The 21,885-nt window shown below is 40.6% G+C and overlaps 1 protein-coding gene across 4 annotated transcripts in view; it reads right to left on the reverse strand.

The window, feature by feature from the left end:
- Positions 1-21,885, reverse strand: part of LOC134537337 (irregular chiasm C-roughest protein) — a 331,140-nt gene that overhangs the window by 121,310 nt on the left and 187,945 nt on the right. The window lies entirely within an intron of this gene.

Here is a 21,885-nt window from a genome sequence, read left to right on the forward strand (position 1 = left end):
TAAATAACGACCTCGGTAGTGACAATGACATGAAATAACGACCTCGGTAGTGACAATGACATGAAATAACCACCTCGGTAGTGACAATGACATTAAATAACCACCTCGGTAGTGACAATGACATTAAATAACGACCTCGGTAGTGACAATGACATGAAATAACCACCTCGGTAGTGACAATGACATGAAATATCCACCTCGGTAGTGACAATGACATGAAATAACCACCTCGGTAGTGACAATGACATGAAATAACGACCTCGGTAGTGACAATGACATGAAATAACGACCTCGGTAGTGACAATGACATGAAATATCCACCTCGGTAGTGACAATGACATGAAATAACCACCTCAGTAGTGACAATGACATGAAATAACCACCTCGGTAGTGACAATGACATGAAATATCCACCTCGGTAGTGACAATGACATGAAATAACGACCTCGGTAGTGACAATGACATGAAATATCCACCTCGGTAGTGACAATGACATGAAATAACCACCTCGGTAGTGACAATGACATGAAATAACCACCTCGGTAGTAACAATGACATGAAATAACGACCTCGGTAGTGACAATGACATGAAATAACCACCTCGGTAGTGACAATGACATGAAATAACGACCTCGGTAGTGACAATGACATGAAATATCCACCTCGGTAGTGACAATGACATGAAATAACCACCTCGGTAGTGACAATGACATGAAATAACGACCTCGGTAGTGACAATGACATGAAATATCCACCTCGGTAGTGACAATGACATGAAATAACGACCTCGGTAGTGACAATGACATGAATTAACCACCTCGGTAGTGACAATGACATGAAATAACCACCTCGGTAGTGACAACGACATGAAATAACGACCTCGGTAGTGACAACGACATGAAATAACGACCTCGGTAGTGACAACGACATGAAATAACGACCTCGGTAGTGACAACGACATGATATAACCACCTCGGTAGTGACAATGACATGAAATAACGACCTCGGTAGTGACAATGACATGAAATATCCACCTCGGTAGTGACAATGACATGAAATAACCACCTCGGTAGTGACAATGACATGAAATAACGACCTCGGTAGTGACAATGACATGAAATAACGACCTCGGTAGTGACAATGACATGAAATAACGACCTCGGTAGTGACAATGACATGAAATAACGACCTCGGTAGTGACAATGACATGAAATAACGACCTCGGTAGAGACAATGACATGAAATAACCACCTCGGTAGTGATAATGACATGAAATAACGACCTCGGTAGTGACAATGACATGAAATAACCACCTCGGTAGTGACAATGACATGAAATAACCACCTCGGTAGTGACAATGACATGAAATAACCACCTCGGTAGTGACAATGACATGAAATATCCACCTCGGTAGTGAAAATGACATGAAATAACCACCTCGGTAGTGACAATGACATGAAATATCCACCTCGGTAGTGACAATGACATGAAATAACGACCTCGGTAGTGACAATGACATGAAATATCCACCTCGGTAGTGAAAATGACATGAAATAACCACCTCGGTAGTGACAATGACATGAAATAACGACCTCGGTAGTGACAATGACATGAAATATCCACCTCGGTAGTGACAATGACATGAAATAACCACCTCGGTAGTGACAATGACATGAAATATCCACCTCGGTAGTGACAATGACATGAAATAACCACCTCGGTAGTGACAATGACATAAAATAACGACCTCGGTAGTGACAATGACATGAAATATCCACCTCGGTAGTGACAATGACATGAAATAACGACCTCGGTAGTGACAATGACATGAAATATCCACCTCGGTAGTGACAATGACATGAAATAACCACCTCGGTAGTGACAATGACATGAAATATCGACCTCGGTAGTGACAATGACATGAAATATCCACCTCGGTAGTGACGATGACATGAAATAACCACCTCGGTAGTGACGATGACATGAAATAACCACCTCGGTAGTGACGATGACATGAAATAACGACCTCGGTAGTGACGATGACATGAAATATCCACCTCGGTAGTGACAATGACATGAAATAACCACCTCGGTAGTGACAATGACATGAAATAACCACCTCGGTAGTGACAATGACATGAAATAACCACCTCGGTAGTGACAATGACATGAAATATCCACCTCGGTAGTGACAATGACATGAAATAACCACCTCGGTAGTGACAATGACATGAAATAACGACCTCGGTAGTGACAATGACATGAAATAACGACCTCGGTAGTGACAATGACATGAAATATCCACCTCGGTAGTGACAATGACATGAAATAACCACCTCAGTAGTGACAATGACATGAAATAACCACCTCGGTAGTGACAATGACATGAAATATCCACCTCGGTAGTGACAATGACATGAAATAACGACCTCGGTAGTGACAATGACATGAAATATCCACCTCGGTAGTGACAATGACATGAAAAAACCACCTCGGTAGTGACAATGACATGAAATAACCACCTCGGTAGTAACAATGACATGAAATAACGACCTCGGTAGTGACAATGACATGAAATAACGACCTCGGTAGTGACAATGACATGAAATAACGACCTCGGTAGTGACAATGACATGAAATATCCACCTCGGTAGTGACAATGACATGAAATAACCACCTCGGTAGTGACAATGACATGAAATAACGACCTCGGTAGTGACAATGACATGAAATATCCACCTCGGTAGTGACAATGACATGAAATAACCACCTCGGTAGTGACAATGACATTAAATAACGACCTCGGTAGTGACAATGACATGAAATAACCAACTCGGTAGTGACAATGACATGAAATAACGACCTCGGTAGAGACAATGACATGAAATAACCACCTCGGTAGTGATAATGACATGAAATAACCACCTCGGTAGTGACAATGACATGAAATAACGACCTCGGTAGTGACAATGACATGAAATAACCACCTCGGTAGTGACAATGACATGAAATAACCACCTCGGTAGTGACAATGACATGAAATAACCACCTCGGTAGTGACAATGACATGAAATATCCACCTCGGTAGTGAAAATGACATGAAATAACCACCTCGGTAGTGACAATGACATTAAATAACGACCTCGGTAGTGACAATGACATGAAATAACGACCTCGGTAGTGACAATGACATGAAATATCCACCTCGGTAGTGAAAATGACATGAAATAACCACCTCGGTAGTGACAATGACATGAAATAACGACCTCGGTAGTGACAATGACATGAAATATCCACCTCGGTAGTGACAATGACATGAAATAACCACCTCGGTAGTGACAATGACATGAAATAACCACCTCGGTAGTGACAATGACATGAAATAACGACCTCGGTAGTGACAATGACATGAAATATCCACCTCGGTAGTGACAATGACATGAAATAACCACCTCGGTAGTGACAATGACATGAAATATCCACCTCGGTAGTGACAATGACATGAAATAACCACCTCGGTAGTGACAATGACATGAAATAACGACCTCGGTAGTGACAATGACATGAAATATCCACCTCGGTAGTGACAATGACATGAAATAACCACCTCGGTAGTGACAATGACATGAAATAACGACCTCGGTAGTGACAATGACAGAAATATCCACCTCGGTAGTGACAATGACATGAAATAACGACCTCGGTAGTGACAATGAATGAAATAACGACCTCGGTAGTGACAATGACATGAAATAACCACCTAGGTAGTGACAATGACATGAAATAACGACCTCGGTAGTGACAATGACATGAAATAACGACCTCGGTAGTGACAATGACATGAAATATCCACCTCGGTAGTGACAATGACATTAAATAACGACCTCGGTAGTGACAATGACATGAAATATCCACCTCGGTAGTGACAATGACATGAAATAACCACCTCGGTAGTGACAATGACATGAAATAACGACCTCGGTAGTGACAATGACATGAAATAACGACCTCGGTAGTGACAATGACATGAAATAACCACCTCGGTAGTGACAATGACATGAAATAACGACCTCGGTAGTGACAATGACATGAAATATCCACCTCGGTAGTGACAATGACATGAAATAACCACCTCGGTAGTGACAATGACATTAAATAACGACCTCGGTAGTGACAATGACATGAAATAACGACCTCGGTAGTGACAATTACATGAAATATCCACCTCGGTAGTGAAAATGACATGAAATAACGACCTCGGTAGTGACAATGACATGAAATATCCACCTCGGTAGTGACAATGACATGAAATATCCACCTCGGTAGTGACAATGACATGAAATAACGACCTCGGTAGTGAAAATGACATGAAATAACGACCTCGGTAGAGACAATGACATGAAATATCCACCTCGGTAGTGACAATGACATGAAATATCCACCTCGGTAGTGACAATGACATGAAATAACCACCTCAGTAGTGACAATGACATGAAATAACGACCTCGGTAGTGACAATGACATGAAATATCCACCTCGGTAGTGACAATGACATGAAATATCCACCTCGGTAGTGACAATGACATGAAATAACGACCTCAGTAGTGACAATGACATGAAATAACGACCTCGGTAGTGACAATGACATGAAATAACGACCTCGGTAGTGACAATGACATGAAATAACGACCTCGGTAGTGACAATGACATGAAATAACCACCTCGGTAGTGACAATGACATGAAATAACCACCTCGGTAGTGACAATGACATGAAATAACCACCTCGGTAGAGACAATGACATGAAATAACCACCTCGGTAGTGACAATGACATGAAATAACGACCTCGGTAGTGACAATGACATGAAATAACCACCTCGGTAGTGACAATGACATGAAATATCCACCTCGGTAGTGACAATGACATGAAATAACCACCTCGGTAGTGACAATGACATGAAATAACGAACTCGGTAGTGACAATGACATGAAATATCCACCTCGGTAGTGACAATGACATGAAATAACGACCTCGGTAGTGACAATGACATGAAATATCCACCTCGGTAGTGACAATGACATGAAATAACCACCTCGGTAGTGACAATGACATGAAATAACCACCTCGGTAGTGACAATGACATGAAATAACGACCTCGGTAGTGACAATGACATGAAATATCCACCTCGGTAGTGACAATGACATGAAATAACGACCTCGGTAGTGACAATGACATGAAATATCCACCTCGGTAGTGACAATGACATGAAATAACCACCTCGGTAATGACAATGACATGAAATAACCACCACGGTAGTGACAATTACATGAAATAACGACCTCGGTAGTGACAGTGACATGAAATATCCACCTCGGTAGTGACAATGACATGAAATAACCACCTCGGTAGTGACAATGACATGAAATAACGACCTCGGTAGTGACAATGACATGAAATAACGACCTCGGTAGTGACAATGACATGAAATATCCACCTCGGTAGTGACAATGACATGAAATAACCACCTCGGTAGTGACAATGACATGAAATAACCACCTCGGTAGTGACAATGACATGAAATAACGACCTCAGTAGTGACAATGACATGAAATATCCACCTCGGTAGTGACGACATGAAATAACGACCTCGGTAGTGAAAATGACATGAAATAACCACCTCGGTAGTGACAATGACATGAAATAACGACCTCGGTAGTGACAATGACATAAAATAACGACCTCGGTAGTGACAATGACATGAAATAACGACCTCGGTAGTGACAATGACATGAAAGATCCACCTCGGTAGTGACAATGACATGAAATATCCACCTCGGTAGTGACAATGACATGAAATATCCACCTCGGTAGTGACAATGACATGAAATAACCACCTCGTTAGTGACAATGACATGAAATATCCACCTCGGTAGTGACAATGACATGAAATAACCACCTCGGTAGTGACAATGACATGAAATAACGACCTCGGTAGTGACAATGACATGAAATATCCACCTCGGTAGTGACAATGACATGAAATAACCACCTCGGTAGTGACAATGACATGAAATAACGACCTCGGTAGTGACAATGACATGAAATATCCACCTCGGTAGTGACAATGACATGAAATAATGACCTCGGTAGTGACAATGAATGAAATAACGACCTCGGTAGTGACAATGACATGAAATAACCACCTCGGTAGTGACAATGACATGAAATAACGACCTCGGTAGTGACAATGACATGAAATAACGACCTCGGTAGTGACAATGACATGAAATATCCACCTCGGTAGTGACAATGACATTAAATAACGACCTCGGTAGTGACAATGACATGAAATATCCACCTCGGTAGTGACAATGACATGAAATAACCACCTCGGTAGTGACAATGACATGAAATAACGACCTCGGTAGTAACAATGACATGAAATAACGACCTCGGTAGTGACAATGACATGAAATATCCACCTCGGTAGTGACAATGACATGAAATAACCACCTCGGTAGTGACAATGACATGAAATAACGACCTCGGTAGTGACAATGACATGAAATATCCACCTCGGTAGTGACAATGACATGAAATATCCACCTCGGTAGTGACAATGACATTAAATAACCACCTCGGTAGTGACAATGACATGAAATAACGACCTCGGTAGTGACAATGACATGAAATAACCACCTCGGTAGTGACAATGACATTAAATAACCACCTCGGTAGTGACAATGACATTAAATAACGACCTCGGTAGTGACAATGACATGAAATAACCACCTCGGTAGTGACAATGACATGAAATATCCACCTCGGTAGTGACAATGACATGAAATAACCACCTCGGTAGTGACAATGACATGAAATAACGACCTCGGTAGTGACAATGACATGAAATAACGACCTCGGTAGTGACAATGACATGAAATATCCACCTCGGTAGTGACAATGACATGAAATAACCACCTCAGTAGTGACAATGACATGAAATAACCACCTCGGTAGTGACAATGACATGAAATATCCACCTCGGTAGTGACAATGACATGAAATAACGACCTCGGTAGTGACAATGACATGAAATATCCACCTCGGTAGTGACAATGACATGAAATAACCACCTCGGTAGTGACAATGACATGAAATAACCACCTCGGTAGTAACAATGACATGAAATAACGACCTCGGTAGTGACAATGACATGAAATAACCACCTCGGTAGTGACAATGACATGAAATAACGACCTCGGTAGTGACAATGACATGAAATATCCACCTCGGTAGTGACAATGACATGAAATAACCACCTCGGTAGTGACAATGACATGAAATAACGACCTCGGTAGTGACAATGACATGAAATATCCACCTCGGTAGTGACAATGACATGAAATAACGACCTCGGTAGTGACAATGACATGAATTAACCACCTCGGTAGTGACAATGACATGAAATAACCACCTCGGTAGTGACAACGACATGAAATAACGACCTCGGTAGTGACAACGACATGAAATAACGACCTCGGTAGTGACAACGACATGAAATAACGACCTCGGTAGTGACAACGACATGATATAACCACCTCGGTAGTGACAATGACATGAAATAACGACCTCGGTAGTGACAATGACATGAAATATCCACCTCGGTAGTGACAATGACATGAAATAACCACCTCGGTAGTGACAATGACATGAAATAACGACCTCGGTAGTGACAATGACATGAAATAACGACCTCGGTAGTGACAATGACATGAAATAACGACCTCGGTAGTGACAATGACATGAAATAACGACCTCGGTAGTGACAATGACATGAAATAACGACCTCGGTAGAGACAATGACATGAAATAACCACCTCGGTAGTGATAATGACATGAAATAACGACCTCGGTAGTGACAATGACATGAAATAACCACCTCGGTAGTGACAATGACATGAAATAACCACCTCGGTAGTGACAATGACATGAAATAACCACCTCGGTAGTGACAATGACATGAAATATCCACCTCGGTAGTGAAAATGACATGAAATAACCACCTCGGTAGTGACAATGACATGAAATATCCACCTCGGTAGTGACAATGACATGAAATAACGACCTCGGTAGTGACAATGACATGAAATATCCACCTCGGTAGTGAAAATGACATGAAATAACCACCTCGGTAGTGACAATGACATGAAATAACGACCTCGGTAGTGACAATGACATGAAATATCCACCTCGGTAGTGACAATGACATGAAATAACCACCTCGGTAGTGACAATGACATGAAATATCCACCTCGGTAGTGACAATGACATGAAATAACCACCTCGGTAGTGACAATGACATAAAATAACGACCTCGGTAGTGACAATGACATGAAATATCCACCTCGGTAGTGACAATGACATGAAATAACGACCTCGGTAGTGACAATGACATGAAATATCCACCTCGGTAGTGACAATGACATGAAATAACCACCTCGGTAGTGACAATGACATGAAATAACGACCTCGGTAGTGACAATGACATGAAATATCCACCTCGGTAGTGACGATGACATGAAATAACCACCTCGGTAGTGACGATGACATGAAATAACCACCTCGGTAGTGACGATGACATGAAATAACGACCTCGGTAGTGACGATGACATGAAATATCCACCTCGGTAGTGACAATGACATGAAATATCCACCTCGGTAGTGACAATGACATGAAATAACCACCTCGGTAGTGACAATGACATGAAATAACGACCTCGGTAGTGACAATGACATGAAATATCCACCTCGGTAGTGACAATGACATGAAATAACCACCTCGGTAGTGACAATGACATGAAATAACGACCTCGGTAGTGACAATGACATGAAATATCCACCTCGGTAGTGACAATGACATGAAATATCCACCTCGGTAGTGACAATGACATGAAATAACCACCTCGGTAGTGACAATGACATGAAATAACGACCTCGGTAGTGACAATGACATGAAATAGCGACCTCGGTAGTGACAATGACATGAAATATCCACCTCGGTAGTGACAATGACATGAAATAACCACCTCGGGAGTGACAATAACATGAAATAACGACCTCGGTAGTGACAATGACATGAAATAACCACCTCGGTAGTGACAATGACATGAAATATCCACCTCGGTAGTGACAATGACATGAAATATCCACCTCGGTAGTGACAATGACATGAAATAACCACCTCGGTAGTGACAATGACATGAAATAACCACCTCGGTAGTGACAATGACATGAAATAACGACCTCGGTAGTGACAATGACATGAAATATCCACCTCGGTAGTGACAATGACATGAAATATCCACCTCGGTAGTGACACTGACATGAAATAACCACCTCGGTAGTGACAATGACATGAAATAACGACCTCGGTAGTGACAATGACATGAAATAGCGACCTCGGTAGTGACAATGACATGAAATATCCACCTCGGTAGTGACAATGACATGAAATAACCACCTCGGGAGTGACAATAACATGAAATAACGACCTCGGTAGTGACAATGACATGAAATAACCACCTCGGTAGTGACAATGACATGAAATAACCACCTCGGTAGTGACAATGACATGAAATATCCACCTCGGTAGTGACAATGACATGAAATAACCACCTCGGTAGTGACAATGACATGAAATAACCACCTCGGTAGTGACAATGACATGAAATAACGACCTCGGTAGTGACAATGACATGAAATATCCACCTCGGTAGTGACAATGACATGAAATAACGACCTCGGTAGTGACAATGACATGAAATATCCACCTCGGTAGTGACAATGACATGAAATATCCACCTCGGTAGTGACAATGACATGAAATAACCACCTCGATAGTGACAATGACATGAAATAACGACCTCGGTAGTGACAATGACATGAAATAACCACCTCGGTAGTGACAATGACATGAAAAACCACCTCGGTAGTGACAATGACATGAAATAACCACCTCGGTAGTGACAATGACATGAAATATCCACCTCGGTAGTGACACTGACATGAAATAACCACTTCGGTAGTGACAATGACATGAAATAACGACCTCGGTAGTGACAATGACATGAAATAACCACCTCGGTAGTGACAATGACATGAAATATCCACCTCGGTAGTGACACTGACATGAAATAACCACCTCGGTAGTGACAATGACATGAAATAACCACCTCGATAGTGACAATGACATGAAATAACGACCTCGGTAGTGACAATGACATGAAATAACCACCTCGGTAGTGACAATGACATGAAAAACCACCTCGGTAGTGACAATGACATGAAATAACCACCTCGGTAGTGACAATGACATGAAATATCCACCTCGGTAGTGACACTGACATGAAATAACCACCTCGGTAGTGACAATGACATGAAATAACGACCTCGGTAGTGACAATGACATGAAATAACCACCTCGGTAGTGACAATGACATGAAAAACCACCTCGGTAGTGACAATGACATGAAATAACCACCTCGGTAGTGACAATGACATGAAATATCCACCTCGGTAGTGACACTGACATGAAATAACCACCTCGGTAGTGACAATGACATGAAATAACGACCTCGGTAGTGACAATGACATGAAATAACCACCTCGGTAGTGACAATGACATGAAATATCCACCTCGGTTGTGACAATGACATGAAATAACCACCTCGGTAGTGACAATGACATGAAATATCCACCTCGGTAGTGACAATGACATGAAATATCCACCTCGGTAGTGACAATGACATGAAATATCCACCTCGGTAGTAACAATGACATGAAATATCCACCTAGGTAGTGACAATGACATGAAATAACCACCTCGGTAGTGACAATGACATGAAATAACCACCTCGGTAGTGACAATGACATGAAATATCCACCTCGGTAGTGACAATGACATGAAATAACGACCTCGGTAGTGACAATGACATGAAATATCCACCTCGGTAGTGACAATGACATGAAATAACCACCTCGGTAGTGACAATGACATGAAATAACGACCTCGGTAGTGACAATGACATGAAATATCCACATCGGTAGTGACAATGACATGAAATAACCACCTCGGTAGTGACAATGACATGAAATAACGACCTCGGTAGTGACAATGACATGAAATAACCACCTCGGTAGTGACAATGACATGAAATATCCACCTCGGTAGTGACAATGACATGAAAAAACGACCTCGGTAGTGACAATGACATGAAATAACGACCTCGGTAGTGACAATGACATGAAATAACCACCTCGGTAGTGACAATGACATGAAATAACGACCTCGGTAGTGACAATGACATGAAATAACCACCTCGGTAGTGACAATGACATGAAATAACGACCTCGGTAGTGAAAATGACATGAAATATCCAACTCGGTAGTGACAATGACATGAAATATCCACCACGGTAGTGACAATGACATGAAATAACGACCTCGGTAGTGACAATGACATGAAATATCCACCTCGGTAGTGACAATGACATGAAATATCCACCTCGGTAGTGACAATGACATGAAATATCCACCTCGGTAGTGACAATGACATGAAATAACCACCTCGGTAGTGACAATGACATGAAATATCCACCTCGGTAGTGACAATGACATGAAATATCCACCTCGGTAGTGACAATGACATGAAATAACCACCTCGGTAGTGACAATGACATGAAATAACGACCTCGGTAGTGACAATGACATGAAATATCCACCTCGGTAGTGACAATGACATGAAATAACCACCTCGGTAGTGACAATGACATGAAATAACCACCTCGGTAGTGACAATGACATGAAATAACGACCTCGGTAGTGACAATGACATGAAATAACCACCTCGGTAGTGACAATGACATGAAATAACGACCTCGGTAGTGACAATGACATGAAATATCCACCTCGGTAGTGACAATGACATGAAATAACGACCTCGGTAGTGACAATGACATGAAATAACGACCTCGATAGTGACAATGACATGAAATATCCACCTCGGTAGTGACAATGACATGAAATAACGACCTCGGTAGTGACAATGACATGAAATAACGACCTCGGTAGTGACAATGACATGAAATAACGACCTCGGTAGTGACAATGACATGAAATAACCACCTCGGTAGTGACAATGACATGAAATAACGACCTCGGTAGTGACAGACATGAAATAACCACCTCGGTAGTGACAATGACATGAAATAACGACCTCGGTAGTGACAATGACATGAAATAACGACCTCGGTAGTGACAATGACATGAAATAACGACCTCGGTAGTGACAATGACATGAAATAACGACCTCGGTAGTGACAATGACATGAAATAACGACCTCGGTAGTGACAATGACATGAAATAACGACCTCGGTAGTGACAATGACATGAAATAACGACCTCGGTAGTGACAATGACATGAAATAACGACCTCGGTAGTGACATTGACATGAAATAACGACCTCGGTAGTGACAATGACATGAAATAACGACCTCGGTAGTGACAATGACATGAAATAACCACCTCGGTAGTGACAATGACATGAAATATCCACCTCGGTAGTGACAATGACATGAAAAAACGACCTCGGTAGTGACAATGACATGAAATAACCACCTCGGTAGTGACAATGACATGAAATAACCACCTCGGTAGTGACAATGACATGAAATATCCACCTCGGTAGTGACAATGACATGAAATAACGACCTCGGTAGTGACAATGACATGAAATATCCACCTCGGTAGTGACAATGACATGAAATAACCACCTCGGTAGTGACAATGACATGAAATAACGACCTCGGTAGTGACAATGACATGAAATATCCACATCGGTAGTGACAATGACATGAAATAACCACCTCGGTAGTGACAATGACATGAAATAACGACCTCGGTAGTGACAATGACATGAAATAACCACCTCGGTAGTGACAATGACATGAAATATCCACCTCGGTAGTGACAATGACATGAAAAAACGACCTCGGTAGTGACAATGACATGAAATAACGACCTCGGTAGTGACAATGACATGAAATAACCACCTCGGTAGTGACAATGACATGAAATAACGACCTCGGTAGTGACAATGACATGAAATAACCACCTCGGTAGTGACAATGACATGAAATAACGACCTCGGTAGTGAAAATGACATGAAATATCCAACTCGGTAGTGACAATGACATGAAATATCCACCACGGTAGTGACAATGACATGAAATAACGACCTCGGTAGTGACAATGACATGAAATATCCACCTCGGTAGTGACAATGACATGAAATATCCACCTCGGTAGTGACAATGACATGAAATATCCACCTCGGTAGTGACAATGACATGAAATAACCACCTCGGTAGTGACAATGACATGAAATATCCACCTCGGTAGTGACAATGACATGAAATATCCACCTCGGTAGTGACAATGACATGAAATAACCACCTCGGTAGTGACAATGACATGAAATAACGACCTCGGTAGTGACAATGACATGAAATATCCACCTCGGTAGTGACAATGACATGAAATAACCACCTCGGTAGTGACAATGACATGAAATAACCACCTCGGTAGTGACAATGACATGAAATAACGACCTCGGTAGTGACAATGACATGAAATAACCACCTCGGTAGTGACAATGACATGAAATAACGACCTCGGTAGTGACAATGACATGAAATATCCACCTCGGTAGTGACAATGACATGAAATAACGACCTCGGTAGTGACAATGACATGAAATAACGACCTCGATAGTGACAATGACATGAAATATCCACCTCGGTAGTGACAATGACATGAAATAACGACCTCGGTAGTGACAATGACATGAAATAACGACCTCGGTAGTGACAATGACATGAAATAACGACCTCGGTAGTGACAATGACATGAAATAACCACCTCGGTAGTGACAATGACATGAAATAACGACCTCGGTAGTGACAGACATGAAATAACCACCTCGGTAGTGACAATGACATGAAATAACGACCTCGGTAGTGACAATGACATGAAATAACGACCTCGGTAGTGACAATGACATGAAATAACGACCTCGGTAGTGACAATGACATGAAATAACGACCTCGGTAGTGACAATGACATGAAATAACGACCTCGGTAGTGACAATGACATGAAATAACGACCTCGGTAGTGACAATGACATGAAATAACGACCTCGGTAGTGACAATGACATGAAATAACGACCTCGGTAGTGACATTGACATGAAATAACGACCTCGGTAGTGACAATGACATGAAATAACGACCTCGGTAGTGACAATGACATGAAATAACCACCTCAGTAGTGACAATGACATGAAATAACCACCTCGGTAGTGACAATGACATCAGGGTTGCCATCCAGCTGGACCTCCAAAAATAGGGTGTTTTAGGGACTGACAGAATAAGAAAAGGGACCTTTTAGGGTCTTTTTAGGGACTGAAATTTTGCGGAAACCTTAACATTTCTAGAATTTTTCATACAATTTTATGGTCGAGTACAACAAATAACACAGTATTAACTCAGCATACCAAGTAATCCAGTATATAAAACTTGAGTCCCTGTTCTGCTACAACCAAAACCACAATAGATAATGTGATCAATACCTTCGTTAAAAGAATGGTCACCCTTCTCCCCAATGAGCAAAAATACAATGTGTGTATGTCATTCCATAATATTATACTTTATAGTTGAATTTACCTTGAAGTTTTGCGGTAAGTAATGTCAATTTTCTTATTTTTCTTTTAAAGTCTTGCAATCTTCAGTGTTAGAAAATATTTAAGAAACATTTTGTCAAATATTACTAACAAGTAATGCAAATAAATGCTGTTTTTGATTATAAATTAATTTAGGGGAAAAAACATTATATATTTTGCTCATACCATTCCCTTTCTACCATAACTTTTATTCTGGACTTTCATAACCCCTTCAATCATTCATTGCCTGTGCAAGACTTGCTTCTTCTTTTAAAGCAGCAATATCATTTGACTTAAAAGCCTCTTTAAGTCTTTTCTTAGCTTCTGAAAATAACCTTTCAGCAGTTTTCCTTTTTTTCTTTTTTATTTCTCAAATATTTCAACTTCTCTTCAGCTTGGAAAATAGACATCTTTTTTTTCTCCAACATTATAGCATGCTGCTTTTCTTCAACCTTTTTCCTCTGTTCTTCCAGTTTTTTTGCTTCCAATCCTTTTTTTGCTTTCTGCTCCTCTAAATAAGCACAACATTTCTGATGAGCACACCTTGCAAGATTCAGGAGCTCTCTTGTTACAGGTACCAAATGTGGCTTGTTGTCATATATTTTTAAGGCTGACTTTACAATTAACACAGCATTGAGAGTGCATTCTGACAACAAAGACCTGTCTTCTGTTAAAATTCTCACTGAAGTTGAAAACCCTCTCTCTACATCTGAATTTCCATGTGATACTGCCAATGCAGCTCGACTACAGTTGAAACTGTTGGATACTTTGGAGACCCTAAAGCATTTTTTAATGTCATGAAATGATACCAGTATTTGTCATTTCTTACTTCACACTTGTCAATTATGTCTTGATCTGGTTCTGACTGCAATAACTTCCACTCATCAAAAAGCAGGTTTGTATTTATGTTCAATGGAAGAGATTTGCTGATGGTAACAATATCAAGTGAACTCTGGTCTAACACTCTCTTGTTAGGCTGAAGACACTGAAAACATTTCAGTATTGGTTTAAGTAATGACGACTTTGTCATTATATGTTCTGCAACTAGATTATAAGCTATATAGAAGGTACCTGAAATAAAATGCTACAAACAACTTGTGTTATACCAAGTTGGAGCATGTGTGCCCCTCAGTTAATCTTCATTGGGGCTTAAGAATGTTATCTCCCCCATAAAATTTTAATTTGTTCACACAATATTTTTTAATAAAAACATTGAAAGAATAATAAAACAATATCAATACTGTAAAACTTACATGTAGTAAGATGCAGGAAAATGTAGCTCGACAGATGCAAAACTTTATGGATGTGTGGAAGCGTGTTGATGGCCACTGTTCATGACACATTCATAAAAAATTAAATAAATATGCTAATTTTCCAATGAATCCATTTCAAAATTTAAAAAAAAGGGACTTTAGGGACCTATCAAAATATAGGGACTTTTAAGGGACCTATGGAAAAATAGGGACTTTTAGGGACTTTTAGGGACCAGTGGCAACCCTGTGACATGAAATAACCACCTAGGTAGTGACAATAACATGTAATAACCAATTCGGTAGTGACAATGACATGAAATAACCACCTCGGTAGTGACAATGACATGAAATAAGCACCTCGGTAGTGACAATGGCATCAAAAATAACCAACTCGGTAGAGATAATGACATGAAATAAGCACCTCGGTAGTGACAATGGCATCAAAAATAACCAACTCGGTAGAGATAATGACATGAAATAAGCACCTCGGTAGTGACAATGGCATCAAAAATAACCAACTCGGTAGAGATAATGACATGAAATAAGCACCTCGGCAGTGACAATGGCATCAAAAATAACCAACTCGGTAGAGATAATGACATGAAATAACCACCTCGGTAGTAACAACACAGATGACGTGGAACAACCACCTCTGGAGCAGTTTGCGAGCCGAGGTCGGCCGCCTCGGCTACAGGTGTCGATACGGCGTGCGGATCATGATCGACTAATCGTTCTGCAGTCCGCTCGCTCGCGTGAGGGGAGCATCGCCATCTCGAGAACAGAGGGAATAGCCAATCAGGAACTGCACACACCGTGATTGGAATGTCGCCTGGTGAGGGAGGGGAAGGGAGAGGGGGGGGGGAAGGTGTGGGCAGCCAATCAGCAGAGGGATGTGTGTTCGCGACGGAGAGCTACCTGCAGTTGATGTGGTCAAACGGAGCGGACAGCTGCGCGGGTGTTCGCTGTTTGCAGTATCTGCGTCAACAACTAACTAGAACCACTTACCAAGTGGTAGCCTAGTATGTATGTCTGCATGCACGTTCAGATCAGAGCGAGGCTGGAACGACCTTGTCCTAGCTGCCCGCATCCAAGAAGGACCGATGACTAGAGACAGGAAAAATTCGCGGATTCATTTCGTGTTATGCTAAAATTCAAATAATTATACCTTGGTGCTGCTTCTGCCATTGGTTCACTGTTAATCTGGAGGACTGGGGGCCAATTAGAGACCCTCACTCATAGAAGTGCCGAATCACAGGCCACCCAGTCGAGACGACTCACAAGTCAGCAGCCAATGTACAGGTGGCATTTTCCCGAGTGTGTAGAGGATATTGGAGTCTATCCTGGAGGTCATTGAACCCGCGAATTTTTCCGGTCTCTACCAATGAAAAAACTTGCTAAAATTAATGGAGGTGGGGTGGACGTGACGGAAGGAAAACAGCAGGTGTTTTACAGGATGTTATGACCAATAATAAATGTAATGTGCAGCGCAGAACATAAGTTGTACATAATTGCACAACTTTATATTCCATGCGACACGGGGTATTATAAAACGTACGCTTTATTAATAATTTTTCATGCTTTAAAAATGTGAATGTTCGTTCATAATCTTAAATCTCGAAAAGTTCTTCACCGATTGCTTTGAAATTTTGACACAACGTTGCATCCGAATTCGCGCGTCTTTTTATATACATATGTCACAACTGTGACACGTAAAAAGATAGATTAAATGTATAGAGGTAAAAACATAGACTTATATTTTTGCTGTTGCTGTATATTGACATATATATATATATATATATATATATATATATATAGTAGAGATATGTAGATACAGAGATACATAGCGATAAAGAGGTAGATATATATGAAGACAGAGATATAATAGAGAGATAACTAGAGAGAGATAAGAGATGCTTTGTATATTTGTACCTAGAAATTACAAAAAATAATTGATTGGGGCAATGCAACGCATGCTGGGTATTAGCTAGTAATCAATTAAAAAAAAAACAAGGATATTTAAAAAAAAACTTATACTCTCCCTGTAACCAGTAACCACTAAGAGGCCCGACAATGCCAGTCAGTTATAATAACCGACTTGCAGACACGTGGATAGAATAGCGGGCCTCCTCCAGACTGCGTGGGGAGTTGAGTGTTCGATAGCAAGTTTTGAACGAATGAATGCCAGGTGGTTGGGGGAAGTATTAAGACGTCTACGCCACATACACACAAACACACACACAAAAATTGTTTCCAACTCGAATGAATACGAAAGCTTATACGAACAGAAAATCTTGATAAAGTAATAAAATCATGACGGTTCTAAACTTCCGTCGAAGGACCTTTTGTTCGGCCGAGGAAGGACCGCGATTAAACAACTGAACGCTGGGGGAAAGTTTCTTTTCTTTAAATGCTGGATTTGTTGAAACTTTGGATGGCGCCATTGTGTGTGCCACCAGAGTAGACAGTTCGAGTTCTGGTAGAAGTACTGCTTACAGGCGTTCGAAGAAAAGGAAAAAAAAAGTCTATTCAAATGAGTAGATCTTAAGCCTGCTATTTTAAATATTGTGCTAGTATTTTTGACTGATTATGTAAGAGTAAGAACTACAAAATGAAGCAGTAGGTAGATAAAATAACATCTGAATGAATATTCAAAATGAATGAACTTGGAATGGGACCTCAACCTATATTTTATGCTCTTGGTTGTGAAAAAATGTGATTTTATTGTTATATATCTTCAGCTACCGTCATCATGAGGATGTAAAAAATACACCAGTCATTACGTCTAATGGTAAGTTTTAAAACGCAAAAGTTTTAATCGAAATCGTTCCAGTAATTTTTGCGTGATGGTCGAACAAACAAACATTAAAATGTCTCGTAGTTTTTGCGTCAACCCGAACAAACAAACACAGGCAAACTACCATTTTACAATAGTAGAGATATGCTATGGCATTAGTTTCAGTTTAAGACTTAGAAGTGCGTGAAGTGTTCGCACGAGGAACGCACAGAGCCAGCGGTGGAAAGAACCGGGCAGTGTAGCGGTGTAGCGGTGTAGCGTGTTGCCTAGCGCGGCAGGCGTGACCCGGGTCTTCCTCCGGAAACGGCCGGAAACGGCCGAGAACTGGCGGGTCCTCTCGGCCGGCCGGAAGTGCGGCCGAGAGGAAACACAGCAGCTCGGGGACCTGAGGGGGGAGGGGAGGATGCTGAGGAGAAGGAGTGGTGGGGTCGCGGAACATCCATAAAAACATAAGTCCGCGAGGCGCAAGTGAGCTGTTGGGAGCAGCGATGAACAGAGGCGCGGGCAGGAAAAAAAAAAAGAACATATTGCCAACTTGACCCGCGGGCACTTGGTGCTCGATGAAGCGCTGCCAACCCACTCGGTGTTTCATCTCCAGCGCGCCCTAGGCTAGGGTCGCGAACCTGCGCATTCATCGCCTAGGTGCCCCACACCCACACAGCGTGTTCACATTGCTGCGTGTTGCTTTCCAGTTGCTCTAACTGCAGTGCAACTAGTAGGTGTTCGTCTCGTAGTGCTGCGAAACAGGTAAAATGGGTCCGTCTACCCTGGGTAGAGACCTCTAACGCATAGTATTAAGAATAAAGACAACACGCGTATTATTCTGCTATTTTTTTTTTTAAAGGAAGTGTTCTGATATATTCTTACCCCAGAGCGGTATATATTTAAGGAGGATTCTTAGTAAAAAATTAATACGAAATGGCATTTGATGTAGAAACTCCTACTTTATAGCTTAAACCAAGTGCCACTAGATAATCTAAGCAGAAATCTTCAAAGGAAATATATAACTGACTTTATAACCTATTTAAAGCGGTACTTTTTTATCTGCTTAAATGAGTGAAAGATTTTATTTTTATATTGAAGTAGTTTATAGTTCCAAAGTGTATAAACAGCTTTATCACTGGCAGCGAATGTTTTTTTTTTTTAACAGAATGTATTTCCCATAACCAAATTAATTTTCGAGTAAACGTTTTCTGCAACCATTTTGAATTTCAATGAACTCAAGCACGATGAACAAATATATAATTTAACGGCTGTTTAGGTTATCGAATTGGAATCATAATTAATTGACGGTGTCCATTAGGTTTATTTTAACCATTTATTTACGTTTATGATGGTCTGACTTTGGAATTTTTTTCCCAATATAACACTCCTGAGTAATTCATATTGTTTGCAAATAGCACTCTTTTTTGTAGACCTATCAAGTGTATTCCTGTGCACAACTTTTATTAAAATCTTTAATTTTTTAGGATGGTAAATTTTCGTTACTAAAACTACAGCACGAAAAAAACTATGATATTTTAAACACAAAACTGATGAGTTATTTGTAAAATTTAATCTCTAAGGAGTTGCCATCGTTTGGAAAATGAGATATCCTCCGATATGCCCGGAATCTGGACACTGGCGACGGAGTTGTTGTAATTTAATTTGCGCACTTGACGCATTCGACAGTCAGTCAGCGCGTCGATTGATCGATTGATTCGCTTCGATGGAGGGGCACTTCGCAGCAGCCCGGAGGAGGGAGAAAGAAGCTACTGGTGTCGACACATTGCTGGGGAACAATGCGCTCGATCTAGTCTCGCGTCCAGAACTCACAAGGACGAGAAAACTATTTCACCTGCAGTTTACAAAGTTGCTTCGAGACAAGAAAAATGTACTCTTTATAATACTCTTTATAATAAGTTTTCAGATGAACCACTGATATTACAGAATGTTTCAGAATTCGTGGCACATATCAGGGGCGATACAACATAACTATAGTTATCATAACACAAAACATAACTATCACGATTACTTTGCAGTCCGCTGTTGCCGAGTCGAGACTACCCGCTGGTTTCTATTAAAATTATATTTTGTATGACACAGACAGTTATATAGTAAATCTTTTTCCTTTAATTTGGCTAACCTAACGTATTTTTATAGTATTATTACAGTTGTATACTTTCAGAAAGACATATATATATATATAAATATTCTAAACACCAATTATAATTTCACAGGAGAAACTATATGTAACAGTCTGTCACAATTAATAACATATCATTTAATTTATTATGTGATATGGTCAAACAAAACAAAAAAAAATTGATATTAAATAATATAAACAATTTGTTGACAGCGGTTGGAACCAATTTGACGTATTTCAGTTACGTTTCTTTAGAAATAAGAGTTGACTATTATGAAATGATGTTCTTGATTAAATACAACAAGAAAATGTATTTAGAAAACTCACATTCCAAATCTCCTTAAAAAAACAAGTATTTTAAATTTAATTAAAAAAATTACTATATCAAGTTTTCTAAAACTTTAGTGCTCTTTGCACATTTCTGGCGACAGAGAAATATAAAACAAGGACAGCGGTAATAGCAGATATCGTGCTTCGGAAAGAGAGAGTAAACGCCCAATAAGTTGCACACTGCAAACTAACATGCTATAGTCAGCCGGTTAACTGCTAGTGTGTTGTGTTAGGAAATAATGAACTAAGAAAAAAACAGGAAAAGACGTAATGACATGGAATCAATGAATTTAAGGAAACGTTTTTTTCCCCAAAACTGTCAACTACACGAATCCTACATATAAGCAACATCCAAGCAAGTGTTCTAAGCGGCGACCACAGCAGTGATGCTTCCGTAATAAACAAGTGACATACCACATCCAGATCAGTAATAATTACGGGAGAATTCGTGATACTTGGCAGCACAAGTAGGGTGAATGAATTGTGCTTGTCCAGTCACTAACGTACTAACCACGAACTGAGAAACAACCAGGAATGCCAAGGTACATACAGTTGACGATTTACAAATAAGTGTTTTGGCCACCGGTGTAGGAGACATTGCTT

The sequence above is a fragment of the Bacillus rossius genome, chromosome 12 (genome assembly GCF_032445375.1).
Source record: "Bacillus rossius redtenbacheri isolate Brsri chromosome 12, Brsri_v3, whole genome shotgun sequence".
Classification (NCBI taxonomy): Eukaryota; Metazoa; Arthropoda; class Insecta; order Phasmatodea; family Bacillidae; genus Bacillus; species Bacillus rossius.